This window comes from Cricetulus griseus (genome assembly GCF_003668045.3).
Source record: "Cricetulus griseus strain 17A/GY chromosome 1 unlocalized genomic scaffold, alternate assembly CriGri-PICRH-1.0 chr1_0, whole genome shotgun sequence".
NCBI classification, from domain to species: Eukaryota; Metazoa; Chordata; class Mammalia; order Rodentia; family Cricetidae; genus Cricetulus; species Cricetulus griseus.
In genome coordinates, this window is record NW_023276806.1 from 163,042,509 (window position 1) to 163,054,762 (window position 12,254).

At 36.1% G+C, this 12,254-nt stretch overlaps 1 long non-coding RNA gene across 1 annotated transcript in view; it reads left to right on the forward strand.

The window, feature by feature from the left end:
• LOC118239589 overlaps positions 1-12,254 on the forward strand; it is a 76,723-nt gene that overhangs the window by 43,252 nt on the left and 21,217 nt on the right. The window contains exon 3 of the long non-coding RNA XR_004772152.1: positions 8,404-8,466. This is a non-coding gene — a long non-coding RNA (uncharacterized LOC118239589). The remainder of the gene's footprint in view (positions 1-8,403; positions 8,467-12,254) is intronic.

The following is a 12,254-nucleotide window of genomic DNA, read 5'->3' on the forward strand; positions in this document are numbered from 1 at the left end:
TTTGTAGTTTTGAATGTCATCACCTGTCAAATCATTAAAAGTATTTGGGACACAAACCTGACATACTGGCATCCTACTCATAGGTATTGTTTATTAAAATTAATTATGTAGTCTGTTTTCTTGCCCAGAGCAGATAATTCAGAAAACACAGCATTTCTTTTAGGGTAATGAGTATCAACATGATGTCTGATCACATTAGGTTTTAAAAAGAGATACTTTCCTTGAAATGTGGAATGAATTGCTGTCCAAAGGATTTTGCATAATTTTAATTTGCCTTTTTATTGCCATTAAGGGACCACCTGTACATGTATGTGGGTTTTGAGAAATTTTAAAAAAAAACCTGCTGAGCAAGTCTTGTAATTTAAACTATGGAAATATACAATTAAATAAGCTTTGCCAAGTGGAGTGAAAAAGTGAATTGCTGAGTCTTAAAACTCATAAAAATAGTGTAGAATCTAGGGTAGATATTTAATTATTTAAACAATCCAACACTAATTTTGGCCAACCATCTAATCATTTGCACTTTCTAATTTGTGAAGCTTGAAGAGACAAAAGTGACTATCTAAATAATAAATAAAACCATTTTCTTCAAAACCCAAAAATTCTCCTTCTAATTCAATTCAAGTTAAAATTAGGAATAATTCAGGCTGCATAAACTAATTTATTAGCTGATTGTTAGTTCAGTATAAGATTTGAAGCTCATTGGAATTTTTATGGCATAACTGAGATTCTTCACATTGTTCATAACTTAAATCCATAGATCTTTCATTTGTAGTTTTAAACACTTCTTCCCTGATAGTTATGGACATTCCTTGTTGTTCTTTGAGTCACTTAGATATAGCAGTCCTTTGTAGTCATGTGGCCAAACTTAACCGTGTGGCTACTAATAGTAGCTACTAAGAATATCTAAACTTAAGTAAATGAATATATAAATACAAAGTTTAAAAATGAGCTGTGACTATGGCTCAGTGATAAAGAGCATTTACTGCTCTTGCAGAATAGCCAGGCTGGATTCTCCATAGCTACTTGGGGAAGTGTGGTGTCCCGCTTGGCTTGGCAGCTTGATTTAACTTGGGGCAGTGAGGGAATGAAGGAAGAATTGATGTTAAAGAAATGACAGACATATTAACTAAAAATCTAGGGTCAGGTAGGTTGTGTAGACTCTGATGGATTGGCAGTAACAAGGCCAGAACCTCAGGGAGTTTTCTATGTATAGTACAGGGACAGGGTTAGCTAGTGTTAATAAGAGATCTCTGTAGGTAAGTCCTCTCAAGTTCTCTCAGGGGAGAAAGCAGCAACTGCTAGATTTACACACAATTGGCATTCATATTTGGACTAAAAAAGGCTTTGTCATTTCTCTGTTACTTATCAGGGGGGCAGAAGAGACTTTTCCTCACCATGGGTTAGAGGCATTGGTCCTTGACATGGTCATGCCCAAGCTTTCTTCACTCCCCACAGGGAGGCTCAAAACTGCCCATCACTCCAGTTCCAAGGAAATTGAATGCCATTTACTGGCATCTGCAGGCACCTTCATGCATGTGGTACACATATATATTTGCAGGCAAACATACAGAAAAGAATAATTAGCAAAGTATTGCAATACAGAGACATGACTTTCTTTTCACTAAAGTCATTGCTTTTACTAAATATTTACTGTAGCAAGAAAAAAAAAAGACCACGTTCTCCCATAGACAAGACATTGTCTGAAGGACCATCACAAATAAGCATCAAGATATGTCAAGAGTTAGATAAAATAGTACTTTTAAATGAAAAGTGTATGGTCTCCAGGACATGAGCCCAGTTAACTTTACCATTTTCCATCTTTGACTTCAAGAAATAGTACAGCTGTTGTTCCTGATAAAGGATAGGAAAAATAAGAGTGTGTAGCTTTTGTATTTAAGGAAATAATCTAGAAATTGAAAATATTTTGTTGTACCCTTGGATCCCAAACATGTCACCAATTATAAAGAAAAGCAGATACTTGTAGGCAAATAACTGTGTGCTCGTCACCAAAGTGAAGTTGGAACAACTGGAAAAATGCATGGCTATTGAAAACACAGCTTTTTATCATCAATATATTGAAGCAAGTACATTATCTCAAGACTTAAATATATGAGCCAATTATGAGTATTTTTCTGAAATTCAGTGGCTACATCAATTCTCTTTAATGGTACTTGTTTCTAATGTAGAGACAATTTCATTTTATTAAATGCTTTATTTTTACCCCCCCCCATATTTTTTTTGTTTTTTTTTTTATGTATGACTGAACCATTCTCATCTCATTGCTACACATGGAAGTTTTTCTGTGAAAACAGTTTTGGTGCTTAAAATACATTCTTAAATCAATAATCTGTGAAGCTTTCTACTGCTATTTCCAGCTTCCTACAATTATTCCCATTTCATGGAAAAATTAGAAAGGGGAAATAAAAAGAGCCAAAGGGAGCTTCCTCTGCTAGGAACTTAAACAACCCTTCTTCTAAATGGTTGTCTCCAAACAAAGCCACGAAGTTCATTTTCCATTTTTGGTCTTTGAAAGTCAAGCACGAAAACAAGTGATTAATATCCTCTGTCCCTCTTTATAAAAGTTATATCTCTGCAGCTAGATAAGTCACTGTAGCTTCATTAAACAGGGCAAAGCACTGGAGATAGGATATTATTTGAATTGGCATAACAAGCCCAGACTGCTCTCTAATTAAATGGGAAAGCCCTTCTGGTCACAAAGGAAAAATTATAATTGCCAAGTAATTTCTTAGATTTCTGCTGATGAAAATTCCATCTAGGGTTTCCTTTCTATTTACGCACTCATTTATTTTATGTGTATATGTATGTGTGCAGTGTATACATGTGTGCTTATATGTATGTGGTCACAGTCACCTGTGTGCCATAATGTGGATGACAGAAGTTGATATCATATGTCTTCTTCAATTATACCTCACCCCGGTTTTTGATTCAGGGTCGGTCAATGAACTCGGGACTCACCATGATTCAGCTAGAATGGCTGGCCAGGAGCAAGCCCCAGGAGTCCACCTTTTCTTGCATTTAGACACTGAAATTATAAATGTGCACAGTGGAACTCCATATTTTGCATGGCTGCTGAGGATCCAAAGTCATAACCTTAGGCTTGAGAAGAAATCACTTTACTCTTTGAACCATCTTTCCATTCCCCACCTGAGGTTTCTTAAGAAACATTATAAAAATGTCATAGCTCCCATAAGTACAACAGGAAATTCATCCTTTACCAGCTTCAAATTATCGATTTAATGCACACATTGCAGCCTATGGGTGTGTTACCATCTGACTTCATTAGTTTTAATGTGTTCTTGTAATAAATAGAGAACACAAGAAGATTTTGAGTTTTCAAATTCTGGGTTTAAAAAATCCTTCCTATTTGAATCCCTCCTGTCTTACAGTTTGATTCTCTGATAAATATGACCTTTTTTCAGCCCCTCCCTATGAAGGTAGGATGTATCAAGAAAACAAACCAAACTGAAAAGGTCATGATTTTGAAGTCTTAAAAATATTTAAACAGTGGAGTCAGTTTAACTATCATTTTTCTTAACACTGAGTAAATACATTGCGACAAAAGAAGAGAAAAAAATAAACCAAATGGGACAAGAGGACCCTGCTGTTCCACTCTTGGCTCTAAAGCTAGGAATATTGCTTTTGGAGTCTCATTCAAACCATTTCAATGTCTATTTCAGCAGGAAAAAGTGGACCACAGTAATTTTGAGCTTCTCAGTTATCAAATGTATTTAAAAACCCTGGTACAAAATGTTCATTAAAACATCAGACAGCAAAAATATCTGTGAACCTTGAAAGTATCATTATTGATATACACCGACCATTCTAGTTTTCAATTATGTGAATTTTTTTATACAAGGGCCAGCATTTGTACCAAGTAAATATCTAGAACTCTAGAACAATGCTTAGCTTGTGTAGCTAAGTTTTCCCCAGCCATTACTTTTGAACAGCAGATAAGGAATCCATTGTTGGTTGAGATGGGTCATGCTTTGTTATGCTTTGCTTTGTTCTACTAAAATGGTATTAAAACAGAACTGGAGGCTTAATTTTACTTATTCATAAAGCTACATATGCCAAATTATATTTTAAATAAATAATGTGAGATGTTTTTAAGTGTGCAAGGCCATTATCTCATCTAGAATGGACACTGCTGATTAAATAACCTTAAATTTGTTTTTGAGTTTTCAGAGGGGAGCTACTTGGCATGGTTTATTAGTTTTTTTTTCTAGTGATCTACACAAGAGAGATATTTCAAGCTCTGCAGAAGGTACCTCCTCTTTCCACTCCCAGGAGTAGACATTTAGCTTTTATTTTCTGGGAAGGCATTTTGAAAGGGCTTAAGGCATTGGTTTTTATTTCATTTCCTAAAACCTTTGCAATAACATTCTGGAGTGGCCCTGGAAGTCTTCCTATTACACCAGTGACCATCCCAGAATCAGCCTGGTACTGGTGCTTAGCCCTTAGTAAAACAGTAGACTTAGACGGAGCAGCTCATGACTGTGTTACCTATCAGTGTGTTTCAGTATTAAAAAAAGAAAACAGTTGTTTAAAAATCAGAAAAGAGAGATTTTGTTATGATAAATACAGCTTTGAGAGGTACCTGGAACGAGGCCAACTGTGTATAGAAAGCTAAGCACATATCTTCCAAGCTTATTCCTAATAGACATGGTAGCATTTTCCACTCCCAGCCAATCATCTGTACCTTTTCTTATTTGAATTCAGTGGTTGCACTTAGTTTCTTTTTCCTTTTTTTGCATTTAGCTTTTTAAGACTTAGTTTTCTGTATATGTGTGAATGGCTACATACACATATTTGCACACACCTGGAGGCTAGACAAGGGCATTGAATCTCCTAGAGAGGGAGTTACAAACAGTTGTACATCACCATGTGGGTACTGGTAACCAAACCTGGGACCTCTGTAAAAGCAGTGTGTGCCCTTAACTGCTGAGCCATCTCTCCAACCTTTTATCTACATTTCTATTGCAAATACAATCTGTGGACACAAATAAACGATATCTTTATGCATTTTATAGAGCTCTATCTGCATTTACAGAATTAAAATGCAGTGGATTTGAGTAATCACTAATTTAGATATAAATATATTTTAATTTTCTATATACATGAAACAAAAATAATGCGCCATGATTGTCAACCTTCAATCATTGCAGTATATGGGACTTTTCATTATCCTTCCTACTGCCCACTTTGATGCCATACACTACATTTTTCTGAGTGTGAAAAATTCATTTAAAGAAGGTGTAATTTAGCTCATAAATTGATTTACATCTGTTGTTTGTTCTGAAGCTATAAGTCAAAATGACCATAATATTTATAATGCAAAGTACAAGTACAATTTATAAGTGGTAGCCACCTCAGACAAAGCAGTAGTTCTAAGCATGAGCGGAAAGAGTTCACAGTTCTAATTTGGGGTCTTACCATGGTTTTAGGGGTAAATCTCAAAATCTCTAAGACCTTCAGCTTCTTAATATAAAAAATGGATAAACGTTAAAAACTATGATGTATGTAGATATTGATCTCAAGCCAGCCACTCAGAGATGACTTTTTTAGAAACAGTCTGGCCAACAAATCAGCTCTAAGTGCCTGGTAGATTACAATATACACATGTTAAATTGTTCTGAGATAAAAAGAAAGCATAGTCAACACGGCATCTGACTCATTCTCTGTTCTGGAAACTATGGGCCTGTGAAACAGCACTCAAGTACTGTCCCATTAGTAAAAATCAGTGTCCTCTACTATAGCTATGAACATTCACCAAAGGACATGTATTCCTGTAGGAGACTGACTGCCTAAGAAGCAGCTATTGATGGCTCTGCTATTGAAGCTCTCTCTTAAGAGCCGGCCCTGGATAGTATAGTTATATGGTAGAAATACGTGGGGATGGAAAACCACATCCACATACATGCATGTATACACACATACATTCAATAGATGTATAGTGTAATGCATATCCATTATGCACATATGTGGATATGCTTTCGTACAGATGTCCATTATTTTAGTATTTTTATTTATGAGAACATGTACATATATGATTAAGCTCTTCCCATAAGTATTCTTAAAGTCTATCCTATATCAAACCATCAAAGAACCCATAAGAATACAATTTTAAATTACTGCATAACTTGAAGTCTTTAGGAGAAAACAGTCATATTTTTACCTACAAGAAATTATATTTAGCCAGGTAGTGGTGGTGCACACCTTTAATCTCAGCACTTGGGAGGCAGAGGTAGGTGGATCTCTGTGAATTTGAGGCCAGCCTGGTCTGCAAAGCTACAAAGAGAAACCCTGTCTCAAAAAACAAACAAACAAACAAAAAAACAAAACAAAAAAAGAAAGAAAAAAAATTCTATTTAAATATGCATGTGTAGTGTTATGAAGGTCTATATTTTTGGGGATTTAATTTTATTCAAATCTATTTTGCTGTCTTGGAATGAGAATAGGACAAACTTCCTAAGACTTGAATCCTGGATTGGTTATTCATTGTTCTGTAATATGGCCAAGTGACTAGATTTCTATGGTTCTGCAGGTTTTTTTTTTCTTTCTTTTGTTATTGAACGAATGGAAGAAAACCTGATCTCCAGAGTTATCAAATGATTAGAGTAGAGGCATTCCTAAACAACTTATAAGCATACAAATGGTATTTTTTGTTTGTTTTTTGAGACAGGGTTTCTCTGTGTAGCTTTGTAGACCAGGCTGGCTTCAAACTCAAAGAGATCCACCTGCCTCTGCTTCCTGACTGCTGAGATTAAGAAGTAACTTTTTATGAAGTTATAAGAACATCACTTTGGGGATGATTTCTTTGAGGCAAATTTTTAGTGCTTCACAGGATAAATATATCAGGATTATTTGTTCTTTAGCTATTAAGATTTATGAATTATTTTTCAAGAAAATAAAATTTTCTCTTCTGTTGTGAAACCTGAATTTTCCATTTACAAAAAAAGATGTTTACTGTTCCTCTTTTTATGAAGTAATCTGCAGCCTACTGTAGTGGGCCAATCTCCATGCAGGTTTAGCAAATCCTATGTGAATTTTCTAAAATATCAAAGAGATTTTAAAGACCTTCCAAAGCTAGCTCCTACCCCGGAATATTTTGTAGTTTTGAGCTTTTCTGTATTCACAGAGCCTCTTCAATTTACATTGCGTAGATAATATTTGAAGATTTAACATTTTCAACAATTTTGTCTACCAAAACATTTGTTCCTTTTGTGGAGATATCACGCAGAGAAGACACTTTAAAAATAGAAAAAACTTTATGGAAAGTTAACAAATAATGTTATAACTTTGCCACCAGATGTTTACAGCCATTTGTATTCTCTATTTGATTGGAATCTTGTCACACAAACACAGTCTTGACAATCTTAGAGTTACTTTGGACTTCCCATTCACATTGTATACTCTCTTGAGTGGAAATATGTCTTGGAAATCCATGATATGAACACCTTTTGTGAACTTCAGTTAAAGCAGTAGAAAGAGCAGACTGACTAAAAGAAGCTTAATCTGCAGCTGAAGGATTTAGATGAGACAAAGAAAACGTTTTAAACTGTACTTTGTTATTATTTTAAGTAGAATTTAGGAATATGTCACTCTTCAAAGTATTTTAGTGAATCTTAGCAAATGGATTAAATGAACCTCATTTTTTATCAGGAATAATAAATATTAATGAAAGAATGTCCCAATTTCTTTTTCATTTTTTTCAAAGCCCAGCTAAATTGCCGCTGGTGAACTTGGATGATGTTATGATTGTCATCATCTCATTACTTGAAAGCTTTATGGGTTCAAACCTGGGCAGTAGAGTCTGCACAATCCCTTCATGGTTTATTTAAGAAAATCACAATTTATTTTATCTTACCAATCCAGCTGATTTTCCTAAGGAAAGTTTTTGTTGCCATATTTGAAGAGTTTTCTTCTTGGCTACTTTCTTTCTATCACTCAATGGACTACATTTAGTATACTTCAGAGTTCCAAGTAGTTATCCATAGCTGTGTTTTAGGTATGCGTTAAGTGAAGATGATTCAGTTTTTAAAATTAGGGAATTTTGGAACCAGCTGTTAAGGAGGAATATTAACAATCAGAGGCTCATTATGGGGTCTGATATATAAAAAATGAAATAGCACTTTGCATATGTAATTGTTCAAGGAAAATGGTACAGAAATAAATTTTACAGCAATATTACAGGTGTATCTCCGTGAGTCAGGATAAAATATATATTAAAATTCCAAACTATAACAAGGTGATAAAGGGATTGTAGGTAAATAGTAGTTACCTAAAATCTGGTATTGATAACATTAATATCTGAATCTTTCATTTTATTATTTTTATTTTCTGTTGGCATACCTTCAATTTTTACTCTTTGTTTTGCAGATTAATTTAATTGAGTAGCAGATATTAATGATGGAAAATTAGAAATCAATATAACAGTTGAAGGTGAGTCTTTATGCAGGTGGGGTAAAACTTACATCTCAAGCCCCAAAAGAGTGGAGAGGATTTGGTACTGGGACTTGAGAATGTTTGTGTGGGCCAGTGAATTATTATTATTATTATTATTATTATTATTATTGGTTTTTCGAGAGAGGGTTTCTCTGTATTGTTTTGGAGCCTGTCCTGGAGTGGGCTGGCCTTGAACTCAGAGATCTGCCTGTCTCTGCCTCCCGAGTGCTGGGATTAAAGGTGTGTGCTACCAACCCAGGCCCTAGTAAATGTATTTTTAATTCACCCTTATTTTAGTATGTAGTCCACTTAAGTTCATAAGATACTCTACTGCCTGCCAATCTCAGATTAGTATGTTTACATTTTCACCTGTCAAAAGCTCTACAGGGCTTCCAAATTTCTCAGCTGTCGATTTTGTGATCAGCAACAGGTTAAAGTAGAAACAGCTCTATCTCTAGATAGCTAGGTATATAAAGATAATCCCATATGTCTGAACTAGTATCTATATATCAACACTTCTTTGACTTATTTGAAACATTTTTCACTTGGTCATTGCTTCATACATATGACTTTAATATTCTCTTTTATTTCCTTATACATATGAAGCATATTTTAATAATATTAGCAGGTTAAGCTTCTACAAGACTGATTATTGGAGCTGCCTTTCTACTTATTTGACCTCATAATATTTAGGGTTTATGTATCATATTAAAAAATAATTGTGATGTTCTATTTAGACATTGTGAGCATTCCTTGAGTCCTGTATGCACCATCTAGAAAGGGCTTCTAGTTCTCTTTCTCAGATGTATGGGATGTAAAACCAGTTTGGCAAACTGATCATCATCTAATTCTTTAGATAATATGAATGCATGATATAAAAAAGAAAAAAAATCATATGGTCAAAGAAACTTTTTTATCTGCTAATGCTACCAAAAAACAAAAAGCAAGCAAGCAAACAAACAAACAAACAAACAAAACAAAACAAGCAAAGATAGACACATTTCGTTTGGGGCAAGTTCCTTTCCTAATGTGTGACAGTTTAGGAGTCCTTGATTCATAGCTTATTCTCTGATTTCCTATCTTTGACTGACTCAGTGCTTAGTCTTGTGCTGTATAGACACTGGACAATCAATTGGGGTTAGCAGGTACTGGTGTTAGATTTAGTTTCTTCTTTAGAGTTATATGTCCATCTAGTTATAACATTAAAACTATTAGCTTACTTCCTTGTAACTTAGTCCATGCTTTTGGAGAACCTTTAAAAATATACAATATGCATTTCCCAGGTGTTTGTGAGAATAAAATTCAGTTATTACAATGTTCAGGGTTCCATTCTGACCTTTGGTGTTTCCTTCCCCTGGCTTTCATAGTCATCTTCTAAGTCATGGGTTGGCAGCCTATGGTCTATGAGACTAATGTGGCCATTGGTTTTATAATGGTGTGTGTGTGTGTGTGTGTGTGTGTGTGTGTGTGTGTGTGTGTGTGTGTGTGTGTGTGTGTGTGTGTGTGTGTGTGTGTGTGTGTGTGTGTGTGTGTGTTAGTGACAGGTATATCAGTGGTATGTGTGCACATCTATATAGATGTCTTGACTCCTCGATGGGCAGAGAAGCCACAGGAGGATGGTAGGTGTATTCTTCTATTACTCTCTGCCTCAGTCCTCAGTACATGAATTTGGAGCTAGGCAGGTGACCAGCAAACCCTAGAAATGGTACCAACTTCCCCCAAGATGGCCACAAACACAGAAGGCAGGACTACAGGCATGATTAACTGCATTTGGCTTTTTACTTGATCTCTTGGAATTTGAAGTTATGCCACATGATTGTGCAGCATAAATTCTTACTTATGAATGGAAGTTTTCTTAATAAAATTTTATCAAAATGTAGCCATTCTCTCTCATGATAGGCTTTGGAGGCCTACCTTTGATTTTAGGTACTCACTCATTTGTAGAGTCCATGTGAGGAGGAGGGAAGGATATTTTATGTTTGTCCTCTTCCTTTTTTTGTTTCTATTTTATCTCCTTTTCCTTTTTTCTCCAGCTTCCTTGCAGGGCCCTACCAAAAACTTCTCATTTACTAATTATTTTTCTCTCTAGAGAGATGAGGGGAGACACAAATGCAGCGACAGGACTGGCCCAGTGCAACGACTAACATATCTGACTGTCCGAGAGTCTGTATCTCACCACGTGTGTAGCCTTAGCACTGGCAGAAGCCTCTTGTTGGCCTGCATTCACTGAGAAAGGCAGGCTTCAGCTCCCAAGTGGCAGACAGAGTATTTTTGATTTTCTTCTTGGCAGGAATCAAGCTCTTGGCTCCTTTATTGTTTGTGTCTGGACATGAACCCTGACTGCCTGGTTAACACAGCTCTGAACAGGGGTTCATTCTCTTCACAGAGCAGTGTATTCTGAATGTGAGCCCAACCATATCACTTTTATATGTTACCCGCCATTACCATATGTTTAGAGTTGAAGGAAATGCCAAAACTAAGTTGCTGCATCATCTATCCAAGAATTGAAGTTCATGGCAAGCTTTTACAAGGGGCTCTTTCACCCTTATTAACACAACAACCTTTACTGGCCCAAGAAAATAAGATGGGCTTAATGTAGAAGAATCAATGAAAATATACATGTGTTCCCCAAATGATGTGACAGACTTTGATGATCCCCAATAGAAAGCCTCACTATCCTTGGGGAGCGGGTGGGGGCTGGATTGGGGGCATTGGTACAGGGCATGGGAGGAAGGGAGGGAGAGGGATCAGGGGAACTGATATGTAAAATAATCGTTTCTAAATAAAAAAATGTAAAAAACAAAGAAAATATACGTGTGTATGTTTATAGTTAAGTACCTTAAAATATGACTCATGAAATTGAAATGTTCCTATTAAAATGTCATTGTCATTAAAAATACTTGCTTGTCACTAGGATCATTCAAAGTTAACAGAGTGTTAAATTACCATGACCTCTGAGTTTCTGAATGCTTTGGGAGAAATGAAACCTTTGGTAACAGCTGGAGTGTTGTGTGCGTGGTACTTGCTGTTTAGTGTATGATCTGGGTAGTGAGAGAGAGGAGGTCAGACACATTCAGCTGAGCCATGCATTGCCTGTTGAGAAGGAAGGAGGCAGATAATGCAAAGAAACCCCTCTGGACCTTTGCAGAGCTGAGAATTGACAGGGCTCAACAGGAGACTTCAGGACATATGATAGGTGCTGATTTCTGTGTTGACATACTGAAGACATTGTATTAATGACTGAAAATCAAGACATGCTTTGTTAAACTCAGCTATTTTATGCATCCTTTCTCATGAGAGTGCAGAGTCCTAAGGAAATCATCATACTGTATGAGGTAAGATAGAGTGAGATATGGTTAATTTCTGACAACATTCATTCGTGGAGTAACAAAGGCCAAGTCAGTAAAACTTGGTGACCTCTGTCCAAGATTTATGTTGGTAGTGCCTCCATTTCTCAGCGTGAATCTGTGGGACAGGGTTGGGGGAAGACAGGCATTGTAGTAAATACATAGTGTTTCTTCTAGGCCTATAACTCTATCAGCTAAGAAAAGTCTATTCATAAAAACGTCCAGCTGTGATGAGTGGTATGGCATTTAGCTTTAATCCCAGCACTCAGGTACCAGGAGCAAGCAGATCTCTGTGAGTTCCAGACCTGACTGCTCTATAGAGTGAGTTCTATAGAGGCCAGCCAGAGCTGTAAAGTGAAATATGTCTAAAAATCAAAGCAAAGGAGAGAAAAAAGAGAGAGGCCAGTGATTAGACAGAATTGATGTTTCACAAAGGGT